Here is a 17,178-nt window from a genome sequence, read left to right as displayed (position 1 = left end):
AGCCTAGAAGTGGCTGCCCTTTGGTGCCAAATCCCACGCAAATTTCTATTGTGGCCACCTCCAACCTGAAACCACATGGGAAGAGAATGTGGGGAAATTGACAGGGGAAAAGCCATCATACCACATTAGGAGTTTTACTGTGAATCAACTGAAAGTTGTACTTAAAATAGGAGAGTATGAAATAAAATGATTTGCTAGAACTTTCAAGTGTTCTAGGGCAGAAAACACTGAGAGATGTCAGAGGGTCCACGTCCAGAATCTACTTCCCATGTGGTAACAGATCATGAGTTTATGTATTTAACCCTGACATTTCATACTTAAACAGCCATAACACTTAGTTTTTTTCATCATAATGTCACTCTGATGTATACTATTTTGGTTGCAAGAACTCAAACTAGCTTAAGAAAAAAAGAGGGGGTTTATTGGCTCGTATACCTGGAAATTTAAGGATGGCTCTCACTTCAGGCGTAGCTAGGTTCAGGGATGCAAATAGTATCATTAGGGTTTATTCACCATCTCTCAACTATGCTAGTCTCTGCTTCTCTTTGTGTGTAAGGGTCATGTTTTCCTACCCTAAGCAGGCTATCTCCACCTGTCAGAAGACATAACTGCCAGTATCTCCCAAGTGTGCATCCTTACATCTTGAGATGCAAAATATAAATAAGCCATTTCTCTCCTCCTCCCACCCCCACGCACACACACACATTGAACAGTTCCAAATTGCCTTGTCCAGATCATTTGCCCACCACTTGCATCAAACACTGTAAGACAGAAGGATGAGATACTATGATTGAACAGGCTTGGGTCTCCTGCCCGCTCCCACAGCAGAAGCTGGCAGGACACTGGGCTGTCATTTCCACTGAAATCCCTAGAATGAAAGAGGAGCCACTCCTGAAGTAATCCAGGGGTCATGGCCAGATTAAAATGGTGTCTAATGCAAATGTACTTTAAATCAAAGAACTGTAAGGTCTTTGTTAATTGAGAGAGGGAAGATGTTGAAGTTTATGTTATTATGCTTTTCCCTTTTCTAGAAAGCATGACAGTGACATATAAAAAAGCACCTTTATTAGTTCTCTGATAACAGATGAACTGTAGGAAAAAAAGCACCTATTGGCAGTAGAACCAAACGCAGTTTTCTATAGATAGCACTGGCCTGCTGCTATCTCAATGTAAAATACATTCAAAAAATCACCACCAGATGAACTTTATGGCCAGCTTTAGCTTTGAGGGAAGTGAAAGAAATCTAATGTCCAGCAGCTATCCTGGAATGTTTTGCCTTTGCTTGGAATTTTTTTAATTAACAAATAATGATGCCTGCTGCTGTTACCCATTGGTCATGCACAACTCATATTTTTTAATACAAAAAAAAAGAATCCATAAAAATGGAGAGGCTTCCTAATAATGAAGAATGACCTCTAATTGTAATGGATTTTACTTTGAGGTAAATTGGTAAAAGCTAATTTTTATAGTTTGGCTTAAAATTATCATTTTTCTTAGTGGCTTTGTTTCTGGACAGAATGTTAATCCTTAAGTAATAGCACTGAAATTTGTTCACAACTAAAAGTACCAGAGAATTTCTTCATGCCCTCATTTCTTCACTCTGATTTCGAGCCCACTGTACTGTCATGCACTAAGCTTAGCACTAGGGATACCAAAAAGAATTAGATACGTCCTTGTCTTCAAGAAGCTCAGAGTGGAGGAGAGGAAAGCTCAAGAAACACAGACAGTACTATGAACCACTGGTATCCAGACAGCTGTGACAGCACAGAGGAACAAACACTTCATTTTGCCTGGGGTGTCAGAGAAAGCCTTTTAGATGAAGATCATGATAGAGAAACAATAATTTTCTAATCAGAGACCCTAGAAAATGGTATTCCAGGAAGAAAGACAGCACCCACTGTTATAGGACATTGTGGATTAACTATATCACAGTGGAAGGGATATCCAGGCAGCTGACAGGGAGTGAGAACAGACAGAATGGGATGGACATAATATGTCATGTCAAGGAGTTTGGAAAGATAACTCTGGAAGCAGGGAGAAGAGACAATGACAAAGGAGAGAGACTGATTCCACAGAGACCTTATGGAGGTTACAGAGAAGCCTCACACGGGGCTAAACTAGACACCCTGTAACGTTCAAATGGAAACGAGTAGTAATGGATTGAATGAAGGAGCTAAGGAGGAGGGAGGAATCGGAATTCCTTTCACGTATCCAGTTTAGGAGACTAGCTGGATGGAGATACCATTAAAGATACTACAGGAAATAGACAAAACAGATGTGAGGGTAGAGAGGACAGGGACGATTAAGAGAGAGAACAGAGCTGTGATCACCTATGCTATGAGACATTAATTTGTGTTTTAGTACAATAGCTACATAAAATAATCTATTTTACCCATAATATATTCTTTAGTATATTTTAACGTCCCACTTAAACATATTCATCATGTCAATACACCTTATTAAATAACAGTATGGACCAAGTCATCTGTTTCTCCCAATACTATATGAGGGGTATAATGTTTTGAGTAGCAGTAATCTCATGTATGTTTAGTATTCTGTCTTCATGAGTATATTACAGATGCTTTTGGGAAAAAATACCGTCTCCATGTGACTACACAATACTTTGAGACAAAAAAAAAATGTTTCTGACCACAGCTAGTGATCTTTTTATAAAAGCCAAGAGCTGATAGAGTTCGTATTTCCTAACCTTCACTTTTCATGTGGAGATATTTTCATCTATTGGAATATAACAGTGTTAAACCTTTTCAAATGATGTCTTTTGGTTTAACTCGAAAAACTTGAGAACTACAGATTCTTATGGATTAGGGGTAAACTATTCACCAGAAACAATAATAGTAACGAGTTGTTGAATACACATAGCATTTTTCAATGATATTCTAAGAAACTTGCTTACTACTATATTACAAAACTTTCACAGTGATCTTAGATAGGCATTAAAATGAATTACAAGAAAGGGAGCTGAGTTTTTTCACATCAAATATTCGGGTGGAGGAAGGTTGGTTGTCTAGTCTTATTTCACACTGAGTCTTTTTCATTTACTTTTCTTAATGCATTCAAAAGTTGTTAAAGTTTCTTATATAAAAATATGATGGATTGTTAGTGACAGTAATTGCATTTTATCAAAAGTGACCATTATAGTAATTTTCTTCAAGGAAGAGAAATCTAACTAACTAAAGTAGCTAGTTACTTCCTAACACATTAACTTTGAATTTTTTTAACATAAAAATACTTGATAAGGGAAGTACAAATTGAAGAACATAAAATGGCATGCAATATTTATAAAACTACTTTCATTAGGTGGTTCTCAATTTTATGTAGCTATTAATCACAAATTAAGTGAAACAAAATATAGGAAAAAGCTAAAATTTCTATACTAGTGGGCCAATTATACTAAGTCCTCATTTAAAGCCTTTTAAAAATGACTCTCAAATAGCTCTTATTTTCATTTCTAAACTATAGAAGGTAATGATTTTTTTGAAACCAAGAAGATTTATTCATATCATGCCCTTAGAAGATTGAATCAAATGATACATGAAGATAATATGATTACAAAGAAAAAAGAAAAAACAACTAAACATGTGCATAGACAAGGTAATGCTGTATATAGTACACGTTAAATCACAAATGAAACAGCATTAGCATTTAATTTCATGTATTCCGCTGCACACCTGAATACTAATTAGCAACTAAAATAGGAAATGTGTGATACTGCATGTATTGATAAAATCTCAGTTCCATATTCTTCAGACACCAGCAATTTAACATGCATTGCATACTGGGAAAAGCTACTTTATCATCTTCACGGTTTCCTTTCTAAAATTCTTTTTCATTATTATTGAGAGCAATATACTAATTTCAAAATCAAAGGTGACTGAAATGTTGGCTAAATCTGGAATTGCATTTTCTAATATTTATTGTTAACAATGTATAGACAGTAACTGCAGAGTATAAAGCAAGAAGCCTCATATTCAGTATGCAAATAGATGAACAGTAATTCAAGGTAACCTAAGTCAACTGAGTTAACTCAAATTTTTCATTTTTAGGGGCCACAGAGGACACTGGTGCTTTGTTTCTGCCCCTCCTTAGCCCTGTTTTTGAAATGGCCCCTGCAAAAGAAAGATTTATTTTGAAGGCTGAGACAGAGGAATAGGAGTTTCAGCTTCATGATATTTCCCTGGCTGCCTCTATTCATCTCTCTCCATCTCCATTCCTTTGCTAGCCTCTGTATTTAAATTGGCGCTTGCACTACCATTTGATTTATTTTTCAGTTATTCTTAAGGAAGAGAATTTTATTCACAAAGCCATATTTCTTTGAGTTAATACTTTCCTTTATTTTTCCACTATTCCCCATAGATTACAGATCCTCTCCCATTTGTTTGTACCATTTTGTTCGTCAACTGCATCTATAATACAAGTTAGTTCTTATTATGTACGGCACAGAATGCAGTTGGGGAAATTGCAGCGGTGTGTGTGTGTGTGAGTGTGTGAGTGCACGTGTCTATTTGCTTTTGAGTTGTGTTCTAAAATAAGGATTCAGTGTAAAATTGATGACAGTAGTCTTTCATCAAAGTCCTATTTCCTTAAAGCCTGCCTCGTGTCTCACTTATTAACAGAACACAAAGGTAAAAGGTAATTACAAAATAATTACACTAGTGGACATCAAAATAAGATGCTCCAAAGAGAAGGACCTAATAAATATCTGCTAAGAAAGTTCCAGGGACTGTATCAGTTAGGATGCTTCTAGTTACAAACAACAGAAAAACCAACTCAAACAATAAAGCAAATTTATTGGCCCAAATAACTAATAGTTCAAAGGATGGGAGAGATTCAGGTGCAAATGACCAGAGTTCCAAATGATTTGGCTTCAGTTGTGTAGTTCTTCCTTCTTTGATTGTTGGCTCTGTCCTTAGGGTAGCTTCTTTCCAGGTTGTAAAATTTCAGCTCACAGCAACCAGGGTTCTTTCCCATTCACATCTCCCGAGAAAGGGCATGTTCTCCCCCAGCCAAAGAATAAAAGTCCTGAGCTTCATTTTGATTGGACCAATTTGGGCCACTCTTGAATCACCTGTAGTGGCAAGAAGGAAAGACCAACCAAGGCATATGCCTGGCACACACTGATAGGCACACAACTCCATAGGTTTTTAAAATGTTGAAGTGCTTCTAAACCAGGTGATAAGTAGCCAATGCTCTAAGTCTCCCAGATGTTCCTCACTGCGTCAGCCTGAATCCCTCTGATCCCTCTTTATCCAGCAAGTAAAAAGTTAACATCTGCAAAGCAGGGATCCATTTGGACCCTGCTCCAGCAATGCAGCAGGCATCTCTTCTGTTTGGGTGGATCATGCCTCGATTGTTAAACATGAATATATTCCCATCCTGCAACTGGGGGAAGGATCAGTTCCATTGTATTAGTTTCCTAGGGCTGCCATAACAAAGTACCAGAAACTGGGTGACTTAAGACAACAAAAATGTATTCTCTTATCATCCTGAAGGCTGGAAGTCCAAAATCAAGGTGTTTGCTGAGCTATGCTCTCTCCAAAGACTCTAAGAAAGAATCCCTCCTTGCTTCTTCTAGCTTCTGGTGGTTGCTGGCGGTCCTCGGTGTTCCTTGGTTTGTGGCAGCATAACTCCAATCTCTGCCTCTGTCTTCACATGGTGATTTTCTATGGGTCTGTGTCTAAATTTCCCTCTTCTTATAATGACACCAATCACTGGGTTAGGGACCACCCTAATCCAGCATGGCCTCATCTTAACTTGATTATATCTGCAAAGATCCTATTTCCACATAAGTCACATTCTATAGGTTCCAGGTGGACATGAATTTGGGGGGGACACTACTCAACCCAACACCCCCCACCAAGTGGGATGACTGCTCTGTGATGGGAAAGCATTAAAGTGATGTTGGGGAAGTTGCCACAGTGTCCACTCTAGATGCTGGACCCTCTGGGCCTCAACTCTCTTCATGTACCTGGTTATAGTCTACAGCAGTATAGTTGAGCTGGCATTTCAGACTTTATTTGCACCTTCTGAGCTGGCTCTTATACTGCCTAATCTCATTTTCAACTCTAAGGCCTAAGTCCATGGACTTCAAAACTTCACGTGGAGGAGGGGTCTGGCAGAGTCCTTAAGTCCACATGCCAGTCCAAGCATTATCAATAGAGTGAATAAACAATATATCTCACTTATGTTTTCAAATGCTTGTAGCTGTGATTAATTTTTTAAAATTCACTTAAAATCTTCCTGCATTTATAATACCTCTTTGTCATTATGTATGTTCTCTATCAACAGATAATAAATGCAACTACTATTGTACTTTAGCACACAGGCCTTTATTAGAAGGACCATGAGTAAATTGGGATACAAGTCTGACTGCTGTCACAAAGGCCAAAAAACAGTAGCTCAAACAAATAGACATTGATTTCTTTCTCTTGTAAGAGCTGGAGCATTAGCAGTCCAGGGCTTATATAGCAGCTCTGTGGTCTTGAGGACCTAGACACTTACTGCTTTGTTGTTCTACCATTCTCAAGTCATGGCTTTCATCCCTGGTCTAAGATGGCTTTTGCAGCTCTCACCAGTGTGGCTGCATTCTGCTCACATACCATTTTTCGGACCCTAAAACATATGGCCAAAACGTAGCAGCAAGAGTGACTGGGAAATGTGGTCTTTATCTGACCAGGCTTGTGCTCAGCTAAATGTTGAGAGTTCTATTACTAAAGAAAGAAGGAGAAAATCAATATTAGGGAACAGTTAGCAGTCCTTGACAAAAAATACATTCATTTAGGAGAAAGTAATGGATATTTACAAATGATTGGTATATTCCTAATAGGTTATGATATTTGTTCTAAGATAATTTTCAACATAACTTTACACATCCTGAATATTATAATTTTGTGACATGTTTTCTGTAGACTCTACCTTATCTTACTGACTCTACTTATATAGTTGAACTAAATATGTTCACGAGGTGTCTGTAGTGGGAAAGTTTAGAGTCATAAAGAGAATGGTTGCAAATATTGACGTTAACAGGAAACAGTGTATGCAAGGGGAAAAATTACAATTTAGGGAGTGACTATTTTGCTAGAATGAGAATTTTAACTATCTCTAGTGACAAGGTATCCAATTACAGATCTTCCTCAACTTACAATGGAGTTATGTCCCAATAAACCCATCGTATGTTGGAAATATCATAAATGGAAAATGCATTAATACACCTACTGAACATCGTAACTTAGCCTACCTTAACTTAAATGTGCTCAGAACACTTGTATTAGCCTACAGTTCAGCAAAATCATCTATAACACAAAGCCTATTTTATAATCAAGTGTTGAATATCTCATGTAATTTATTGAATACTATACTGAAAGTGAAAAAATGGTTCTATGGGTACAGAATGGTCATAAGTGTATCAGTTGTTTCCCCTCTTGATTGCGTGGCTGACTGGGAGCAACAGCTAACTGCTCAGCATCAGGAGGGAAGATCGTACCACATATCCCTAGCATGGGAAAAGATCAAACTTCAAAATTTGAAGTACAGTTTCTACTGAATGCATGTCTTTCTCACCATCGTAAAAGTAGAAAAATTCTAAGTCAAACAATTGTAAGTTGAGGACCATCTGTACAGCTAATAAGAAGAAAAGTTTGAAAACAAACTACACAGTGCCATAACCAAGCGAGACTTTGTATAGCTTAAACCTGGTACCCAGCTTAGAAGCAGACTCTTCTCATATGGGAAGAGGCATGTCAAGGCCTTTATAAATACTGAATAACAAATATAAGCAGAGCTTTACCAAAACAAAACAATCAGATAGGACATTGATGCCAAATAAAGGAAGAAAGGGGAAAATAAGGTGAGCTTTTTTTTGAAGAATTAACATTGAAGGAGTGGGAATATATCATTCAATTCATGATTGTTCAAAGTTCTTAATGGTGCCATAATCCTCTGACTTTTCCCAGAACCTTATTATAAACTTTTTTATGGAGATAAGTGTACTGGATGGTTTTATTTTGTCTCTCCATCCACTCTCCATCCTTCCTGACCTGATCTGTGCCCCAGGAGGCTGACTTGTATGGACCACATCACTAGATTTGCTTGCCCTCTGGTTTCCCGCTGCATCCCACCAATGAGAGGCTCCAACAGGACATCAGGAAATGGAAGGATGGTGAGGTTGAGTATTTATTCTTCTGCTTCCCTCCATGCCAGACTGCAGGTTAGCAGTGCCTGCGTTCCTCTGCTGAAGGCCACAGCTACTGTCAGCTGATCCTCTCCTGCAGCTACAGCACAGCTGCTTTCCCTGCTCCCTGGACCTATAGAAGGTCTAGCCAGGCCCCTCTTACTGGTTCAACCCTACCTACACCTTTACAAATAGTTCATTCATTAAATTCTCCTCAATTGCTCCTTCCAAGTGAGCCATCTGTTTCAGGGATACTGAGTGATAAAATAAGGAAGAAATGACTCACTCACTGAAAAACTAGTCCTACTAATCCAGTGGATAATAGGCCATTCTCGATTTTGAAATTTTCTCCTTTCTACAAATTCATATTCTCTTTAGAAACCTGCACCAAGGCTTGTCTCTAACATAAACCATTCCTAAACCAGCTGCATGGCTCTACTTCCTAGAAACACTGGCCATCACTTTCCAGTCCTGTTCATTACCCCACTTTTCTCTTTTGGTGTATTTATAAGCCATTGCGAAATTTACTGATGCTCGCTGTAGACTTTTTTTTTAGGGGTTTTAGTATCTCCAGTGTGGAGATGACTTTCTAAAATCTACTTTCTTTACAAATTCCCTGACCATTTCTAGTATTATATGCTTCTTAAGCAAGAGATATGCAATATTTGTTATTCCAGGAAGCCAATACCTCACTCTCTTAGGGTTTGAATTGGAAAGCAAGGTGGAATATAGATAATTTTCCTCAAAATATATTCCCCTACACTTTCACTACAAGCAACATATTTACAAATCAGATAGCTCCTCCTCATCTCCAGCACCTCTTAATGCTAGAGGGGCCCAGGACTTCATCTCTTGTCTACATATACTCTTCCCCTGGTAGCTCTCATCTAGTCCCATGACTTTATAGGCCAAATGAACATTTCTACTTCTAAGCCTAATAGGCATTTTAATCTTAAATTTTTCCAATCCAAACTTCTGATCGCCATATTTACCTCCATTCCAAATGTGTTAATGTTGCAGTTTTTCCCTCTCAGTGACTAGCAACTCCAGTTTCTTGGGCCAGAAATTTTGGAGTCACCTTTTACTTATCTTTTTTTCCCCACTCCCTACAATAATCCTTCAAGAAGTCATATCAACCCTATATGCAAAAATATATCCAGATTCTAATTACTTCTCACTGCCTCCTCTGCTACCTACCACTCTGGTCCAGGCCCCTGCAATTCACTGTAATAGCCTCCTCACTGGTCTCCCCTGCCTCTGCCCTAGTCCTTTTAATAGTCTTTTCTCAACAGAGCAGCCTGAGTGCTTTCTTTTAAAATCTTAGATCATGTCATTTTTCTGTTCAAACCTCTCTACTGGATCCACTTTCACTCAGAGTGACACCAAAAGTCCTTACATATAGCCTAGAAGGTTCCTCATGATATAGCCTCTGCTATCTGACCACATCTCCTACTTCACTCTAGACACACTGACCTCCTTGCCTCAGGATAATGTACCTACCATCCCCTTATGGACCTTAAACAATAGACCGCCAGTTATTTCTCCAGCAAAAATGGGTTTTTTCAGGATCAACAAAGAATAGCAATTCAGGGTCTGCAACTGTGGTGAGCCACATGCAAGTCCCCCCAAGAAGGAGAGAAGAACTCCTTTATAGGAGGGAAAAGGAAGTTGGGAGGGCTATAGTAAACAAAGAGTCCATTGGAGGAATTGAGATTTTGAAGTTACAGTGGCTTTTCATTGAATGAGTTGTGCCAGTCTTTCTTTGGCTGAGCTCTTGCCAGGCAAAAGGAAGTTTTCCTCTTCCTGTTGGGCTCTGCTATCATGGTAGGGCATGAGAGCACCCCCTTGACATTTAAAATAGAAAACTGTGTTTTAATTGAGCTTACTGTTTATTAACTTTTACACCCTCTTCCCCTAGGTATCTACACAGCTTCCTCTCTAACCTCCTTTAAGTCTCCACTCAAGCATTACCTGCTCAGGGCACAACCCCCTTTCCAATGTAGTTATCATCATTTGACATATATTTTGCATGTTTATTTTGTTTATTGTCTGTCTTCCCCATAAAAATGCAAAATCTTGTATAAATTTAATATTTGTTAAATATTCACCACATATTCCCACCTCTTAAACCTGTGCCTGGCATAAAGATTGTGTACAAGAAATATTTGATGAATGAATGAAAGTATATATACATATATATACACATATATATATTTATTTTTAAAATATAAATCCTTTCACAAAAATAAGTAAGCATTAGAATACCTCAAATAAATTTTTAAAAACCTCATGTGTACAGAGTGTTATTCATGTGTTAGGCTCTGGGTAGTATTTTACAAGTGTGATGTCAGTGAATTTTCATAGCAGATCCTATGTGCAATCACATAAGACCTGTGGTCTTACTGTAATAAGACCAATTCTTATTACAACCAACTCACATGTGAGATGTACTATAACTAGTTTAAGAAGTGAAAAATCAGTACATGGGGAATACAGGTTCAGACCCTGACATGTCTGACTCCAGAGGCCATTCTCTTCCTAATATATGTCTAAAACATGCCTCTTTAAACTTAGAAAGAAAGTTACCACCAGCAACAGCAACAAAAAAGATTAAACCAAACCTTAATTTTAAAACAGGCAACTAAATGCCTGACTAGGATTCCAAGTATGTGAAAATTATAAATCCCAGCTTTTCAAAGGAAAAACACTGAGTAGGTCAGGCAAAAGGCTAACCAGAGATTAGAAAGGCAGAACTGCACACTCAAACAAATGAAGAGATTACAGTTAGAGAAACTTCTCTGAAAACTCCATCTTCTCTTCCCTGTTGTGGTCTTTACCGAAGCAGCAACAGCCAAAATGAAGTTCAGTCCCTTTGTGACTTGTGACCAGAGCAAGGACCATACAAAAGCATTTCAACTCACTTTCCCACTTTCGCAGGAAGATTACGTCTTTCCCTCTTTCCAAAGAGCTGAGACAGAGGTACAATGTCCAACCCATGTCCATCTGAAAGGATGATAACGTTCAGGTTGTGTGAGGACACTACAAAGGTCAGCAAATTGGCAAACCAGTTCAAGTTTACAGGAAGAAATGTATCATCTACACTGAACGTGTGCAGCAGGAGAAGCCAGTGGCACAACTGCCCATATGGGCATTCAACCCAGCAAGGTGATTATCACCAGGCTAAAAGTGAACAAAGGTGGCAAAAAGATCTCTGGATGAAAAGCCAAATCTTGCCAAGTAGGAGAGGAAAAGGGCCAAAAGAGGGAAGAAACAATTGAGAAGATGTGGGAATAAAGTAATTTATATACAACCTTCACTAATACCTGCTAAAATGAAAAAACAACAACAACAACAAAAAAACCCAACTCCCTAATCCTACCAGCTGCCCCATACTCCCACTGTACAAAAGGATGAGAAATTGTTTCAAGTTCTTGCTTGTTGATTTGCTATCAGTTTGGGCCAGAAGACTGAGATAATCAAAGACTTCCAGGAATAAAATTAGGGACCTTTTTATTAAAGTGTTCTCTTATTTTGGTCAATCATAAAATAGTAGAGAAGGCCTTCCTTTGCCCTTCTGCTGGCCACGTGAAGAAACATGGGCTTGGCTCTACCTCTGCTCTTCTCCAAGTCTTCTTCTTTTCTCTGAAACATGCACCACGTTTGAAAACCACTATGTTTTAAAAATAATCCAGAAAAAGACAAAGAGAGGGTAAAAGTCATAACACACCCCAGAGACAAGGAAATGTTCTTGAGAAGCATTTGCACATAGGTACCTGAAACTTTTCAAAACCACATCAATAAAAGAAAAGGTTACATGAATGACTTTTGAATATTGAAACATAAGTATATTAGCAAATCAAAGGCCTGTGAAATAAGTGAAAACATTTTCTAACATCCCGTATGGTCTCTACATAAACAGATTCTAAAGGGACATTTATATAAGTAATTCACACTTGAAACCAAAAGAAGCCCCCTATTGATGAGAGTATTCCAAGTGCCAGCATCTCTCAATGCACACAGAGTAGTGACTTAAGATATCATTTCTTCATGTTATTTGTTCTGAAGTTTCACTGGTTTTATTTTAGAAGTAATGTCTCAGAGAAAACTGAAATTTATATAAAACTTATTTAGGATTTTAAAAGCATTTTATATCTTGGCTTTATTTTTAGAGAATTTTGTAGACGAGAGGTAAAATATTGAGATTCAACCGAAGCAAAGACAAGGCAATAAAGTTGAATTTACTAGACCAAATCAGGATTTCAGTACCAACAGGTACAAATCTACACGTTCACAATCTTTGGTTCCTCTATTGTACGTCTTTTATATTCATTGGCACACAGCCCAGTAGGATTGTGTATATTTTTTCTAATATGGACAACTTGTGATGTACCTCAAATGAGAAGATTCTTCAATACACCAAATTTCATGTTATTATGGCTAGCTCAGTACTAAGACTTGGGTGACAGCTGCAGCTCTCCAGAAACTAGCACTAAAAGGTGCTAATATCCTAGCAAGCACTTTAAGAAGACCTTAAGTTGTATATATCTAATCTAAGGTTGAACACTGTATATATAAAAAAAAAAAAGTTGGCAGGAATTCAGCAACCAGAAGTCTGTGTTTCCTAGCAAAAGACAGTTGGACAACTCCTCTAAAAGATAGCAAGCTATTACTCAAAAGTCAAACATTTGCTTCTCCATTTACTAGTGAAAATTGCATTATATTATCAAATAAAATAAGTGTTATTATTAAAAATTACATGCCTGTCACTAAATGGTTGAGTTCACCTACATATTTGAGTTAACATATCAAACAAAGAAAACAGGCTTGGCCACAAAGTCAATGAAAGTCAAATAAAAGGCCAAACTAAACAGATGAGACATCATGCCCTGAAGATCAACAGAGGATATCATTGTTAGGTGATGAGGGTTTAGTAACTTCAGCAAGGAGGATTTTCTGTGCCCATCACAAACCAAGCAACTCATCTAAGCTACTTAACCACAAATTCTACTGCAAGACTGATGGACAGTTAGTTGCATACAACTGGATTTTTTTCTGTGCCATATTGTATTAGAGTTAAACTCCATTGAACCTTACATGGATATCCTAGAGATATCTTTGAAATTTTTGGTAATAACAATGGTGGTAACAAATAGGTAGCTTTATATTAGTTAATTTTTCAATACAAGTTATATTTACATGTAACATGTGATGACAATTATGATAACTGAGATTAAGATAATAATGAATTATTTGTTTGAAAACAATCCTTATTCCAGTAAATCCTTCCTAAAATGATTCTACAGCTTTTGAATACTGGGCATTACCTGGTCTGGTCTAGAGTATCAAAGAGTCCATAATATGTCCATATTTGTCATTCTTGAGATTTGTCAGAAGGAACTTCCGTCCACTAAACTGAAAAGCACAATTTCTCCTCCTCCACAGCATCCATTAGGATTCATCCAGCTAAGTATTATGATTATATACCTAGAAAACTCAAGAGATTCAACCAAAAAGCTATTTAGCAAGGTAGTGGGGCACAAAATTAATACACAAAAGACAACAAACGGCATGAATATATAATGGATTCTAGTACTCATTTAAAAAAAAAAAAGATGAAAGGCACATTAATAAACTTAATAAGAAATGTTAAAACACTACTGGAAACCATATAAGAAATTTTGTACAAAGGGAAGATATACCTAGTTGGTAAATACCAAAAAGATGTCAATTCTTTCTGAGTTAATTTATAATTTCAACATGAGCCCAATAAGAAAAATATTGACAGTGGGGTTTTTGAAACAAGGCAAAGTGATCATAAAGTTTATATGGAAAAATAATTAATCAAAAATAGGCAGAAAAACTGAGGGGAAAAAGGGGCAATGAGGGCAAATTAGCACTATCAGATATTAAAACATAAAAACCTGGACACTTAAATAGTGTGGTACTGGTTCATCATTAGATAAAATGACTAATAGAATATTATTCAAAGTCCAGAAATAATTCCAAATGCATACTGCAATTCAATATATGAAAAATATAGCATTTCAAATCAGCAGTGAAGAGGTAAACACCTCAATAAATGATGGCAGACTACCTGTGGAGAAAAGATGTTGGATTCATACCACACACCATACTCTAGTACAACCAGGATACATTTCAAATGAATGAAAGATGTTCATACAAAATAGTGAGAGCATATAAGTATTAGAAGAAGTCACAAGAAGTTCCTTTTTAGTATTTCAGTGGAGAAGGTCTTTATGACTAAAAATCTAGAATCCATGAAAGAAAACAATAAATTTAACGACATATAAAACTATAAACAAAGTCAAAAGGTAAATTACAAACTGAGAAACTCATCACAGATAAATTCTAATCTCCCTAACATATGAAGAACTACTAGATACCAATAAAAGACCAACCATATAATAGAAAGATAGGCAGAGGTATATATATTCAAGTCATAGAAAGAAAATCTAAATGGCCTGTAAACATAAGTAGATGATCAAGTCCACTCGTAAGAAAAGAAATACATGTTAAAACTACACTGATACTACCATTTTTCAGATTGGCAATGGTCTAAGAGCTTGATAATACATTTTATTGCTTATAGGAAAACAGGCCCTCTCATACATTAGGGAGAGTTGAAATTGGTACAACTCTGATGAAAGAAAATTTTGCAAGGTTTATTGAAACTGCATATACCCGTTGACTCACAATTGCACTTCTAGGAATTTATCCTACAGATATATTTGCCCACGTGTGAAATGACATTATGTGTAACATTGTCCAGGCATGTATTGCTTGAAATAAAAACTAGAAACAACTCACATGCTCATCAATAGGAGAATGGTTAAAATGTCATTGAACATTTACAGTGTAAAGTACTGCACAGTGGCTTTAAAAAAGTGAGGATCTCTCTAGTATTGATCATTAATATGTAGATGTATTGTTAAAAGCAAAAAAAAATAGTAATCGATAAAACAGGATATGTTGTATGCTACTTTTTTAAAAAAGATGTATAAAGAAACTCTGCAAGAACATATAAGAAAATAATAAATGATTATGGTGCTCTCTGTATGTGTGTGTGAGAGAGCTATGTAAATGGTGGACAGGGTGAGAGCAAAACTTTTCACTGTGTTCCTTTTTACATATTTTGAAAATTTTGAACTATGTGAACATATGACATTTTAGGGTACAGGACAGGGAAAGACTGTGCCACCCCAGAGGAGCTATTCCTTTAGGGCCCTAGTCATAAGCAACCATTTGCTGCTGGGGAGAGTGAAAGGTCAGTTAAAACTATCTTCTAGCAACAGTAAACAAATGGGACTACGTCAAACTAAAAAACTTTTGCACAGCAAAAGAAACCATCAACAAAACATAAAGGCAACCTGTTGAATGGGAGAAGATAATTGCAAATGATATATCCTATAAGGGATTGATATCCACAATATATACAGAACTGATACAGCTCAATATCAAAAAAAAAAAAAAAACCCAATTGAAAAATGGGCAGAGGACCTGAATAAACATTTTTCCAAAGAAGACAGACAGATGGTCAACAGGAACATGAAAAGATACTCAACATTACTAATAATCAGGGAAATACAAACGAAACCTACAATGAGATACCACTTCACACCTTCACACTGCACTCGTCAGAATGGCTATTATCAAAAAGACAACAAATAACAATTATTGGGGAGGATGTGAAGAAAAGAGAACCCTCATGCACTGTTGGTGGGAATGTAAGTTAGTGTGGCCTCTATGGAAAACAGTACTGAGTTGTATTAAAAGTATGACTATCATATGATACAGCAGTTCCAGCTCTTGGTATTTATCTGAAGAAAACAAAAACACTAATTCAAAAAGATATGTACTCCCATGTTCATTGCAGCATTGTTTACCATAGCCAAGATATGGAAACAACCTAAGTGTTCACCAATAGATGAATGGATAAAGAAGATGTGGTATATATACAATGGAATACTACTCAACAGTAAAAAAGAAAGAATTCATGCCATTTGTGATAACTAGGATAGACCTAGAGGGTATTATTCTAGTTGAAGTTAGGTCAGACACAGTAAGACAGATACTGTATAATTTCACTTATATGTGGAATCTAAAAACAAAACAGAAACAGACTCATATATACAGAAAACAAACCTATGGTTGCCAGAGGAGAGGGGGCAAAGGATGGGTGAAATAGGTCAGAGGGATTAATAGGTACAAACTTCTTGTTATAAAATAAATAAGTTATGGGGATGTAATGTACAGCATAGGGAATATAGTCAATAATATTATAATAACTTTGTACGGTGACAGATGGTTACTAGACTTATGGTGATCATTTCATGATATATAAAAATACGGAATCACAATGTTGTATACCTGAAACTAATATAATATTATATGTCAATTATGATTCAATTAAAAAAACCCCAAAACCCACCAAATCAATAAGTAAATAAATAAAACTATCTTCTTCATTGCCAGTGGACTCTTTCTACTAAAAAGTACACCGTCAAAGCTACACTTTGGAAAGAGAACTAAGTAGAATATATTTTTTACTTATTTTTGTTCCTTTACCTAAGAGTAAGGGTATTCTGCCCAAATAGAATGTGTGCTCCTTTAAATCTTTCTCTTCTTTTTAATCTTTTCTAAACATACCAAAAAAAAAAAAAAAAAAAACCCCACCAAAATAGACCATTCAGTATTTTCCTTCTCTTAGTCTGCCCAGCCTGCTATAACAAAATGCCACAGACTGGGTAGCTTATAAACAACAGAAATTTATTTCTCATAGTTCTGGAGCCTAGAAGTCCGAGATCACAGTGCCAGCCTGGGTGATCAAGGGCCCTTTTTGGGTCACAGACTTTACATTGTATCCTCACATGGTGGAAGAGGCTAAGGATATCTCTGGAACCTCTTTTATAAGGATACTAATGCCATTCATGAGGGCTCCACCCTCGTGACTTAAGACCCCCATACAGTCC

The 17,178-nt window shown here is 36.8% G+C and overlaps 1 pseudogene; it reads left to right on the top strand.

Annotated features, from left to right (window-relative positions):
• Window positions 1–11,044: 11,044 nt before the first annotated feature.
• Window positions 11,045–11,482, top strand: LOC137764931 (large ribosomal subunit protein uL24 pseudogene; annotated as a pseudogene).
• The last annotated feature ends 5,696 nt before the right edge of the window (window positions 11,483–17,178 follow it).

The sequence above is a fragment of the Eschrichtius robustus genome, chromosome 5 (assembly GCF_028021215.1).
Source record: "Eschrichtius robustus isolate mEscRob2 chromosome 5, mEscRob2.pri, whole genome shotgun sequence".
Lineage (NCBI taxonomy): Eukaryota > Metazoa > Chordata > Mammalia > Artiodactyla > Eschrichtiidae > Eschrichtius > Eschrichtius robustus.
Note: the sequence above shows the minus strand (reverse complement) of the source record. Positions and strands in the feature narration are given on the sequence as shown.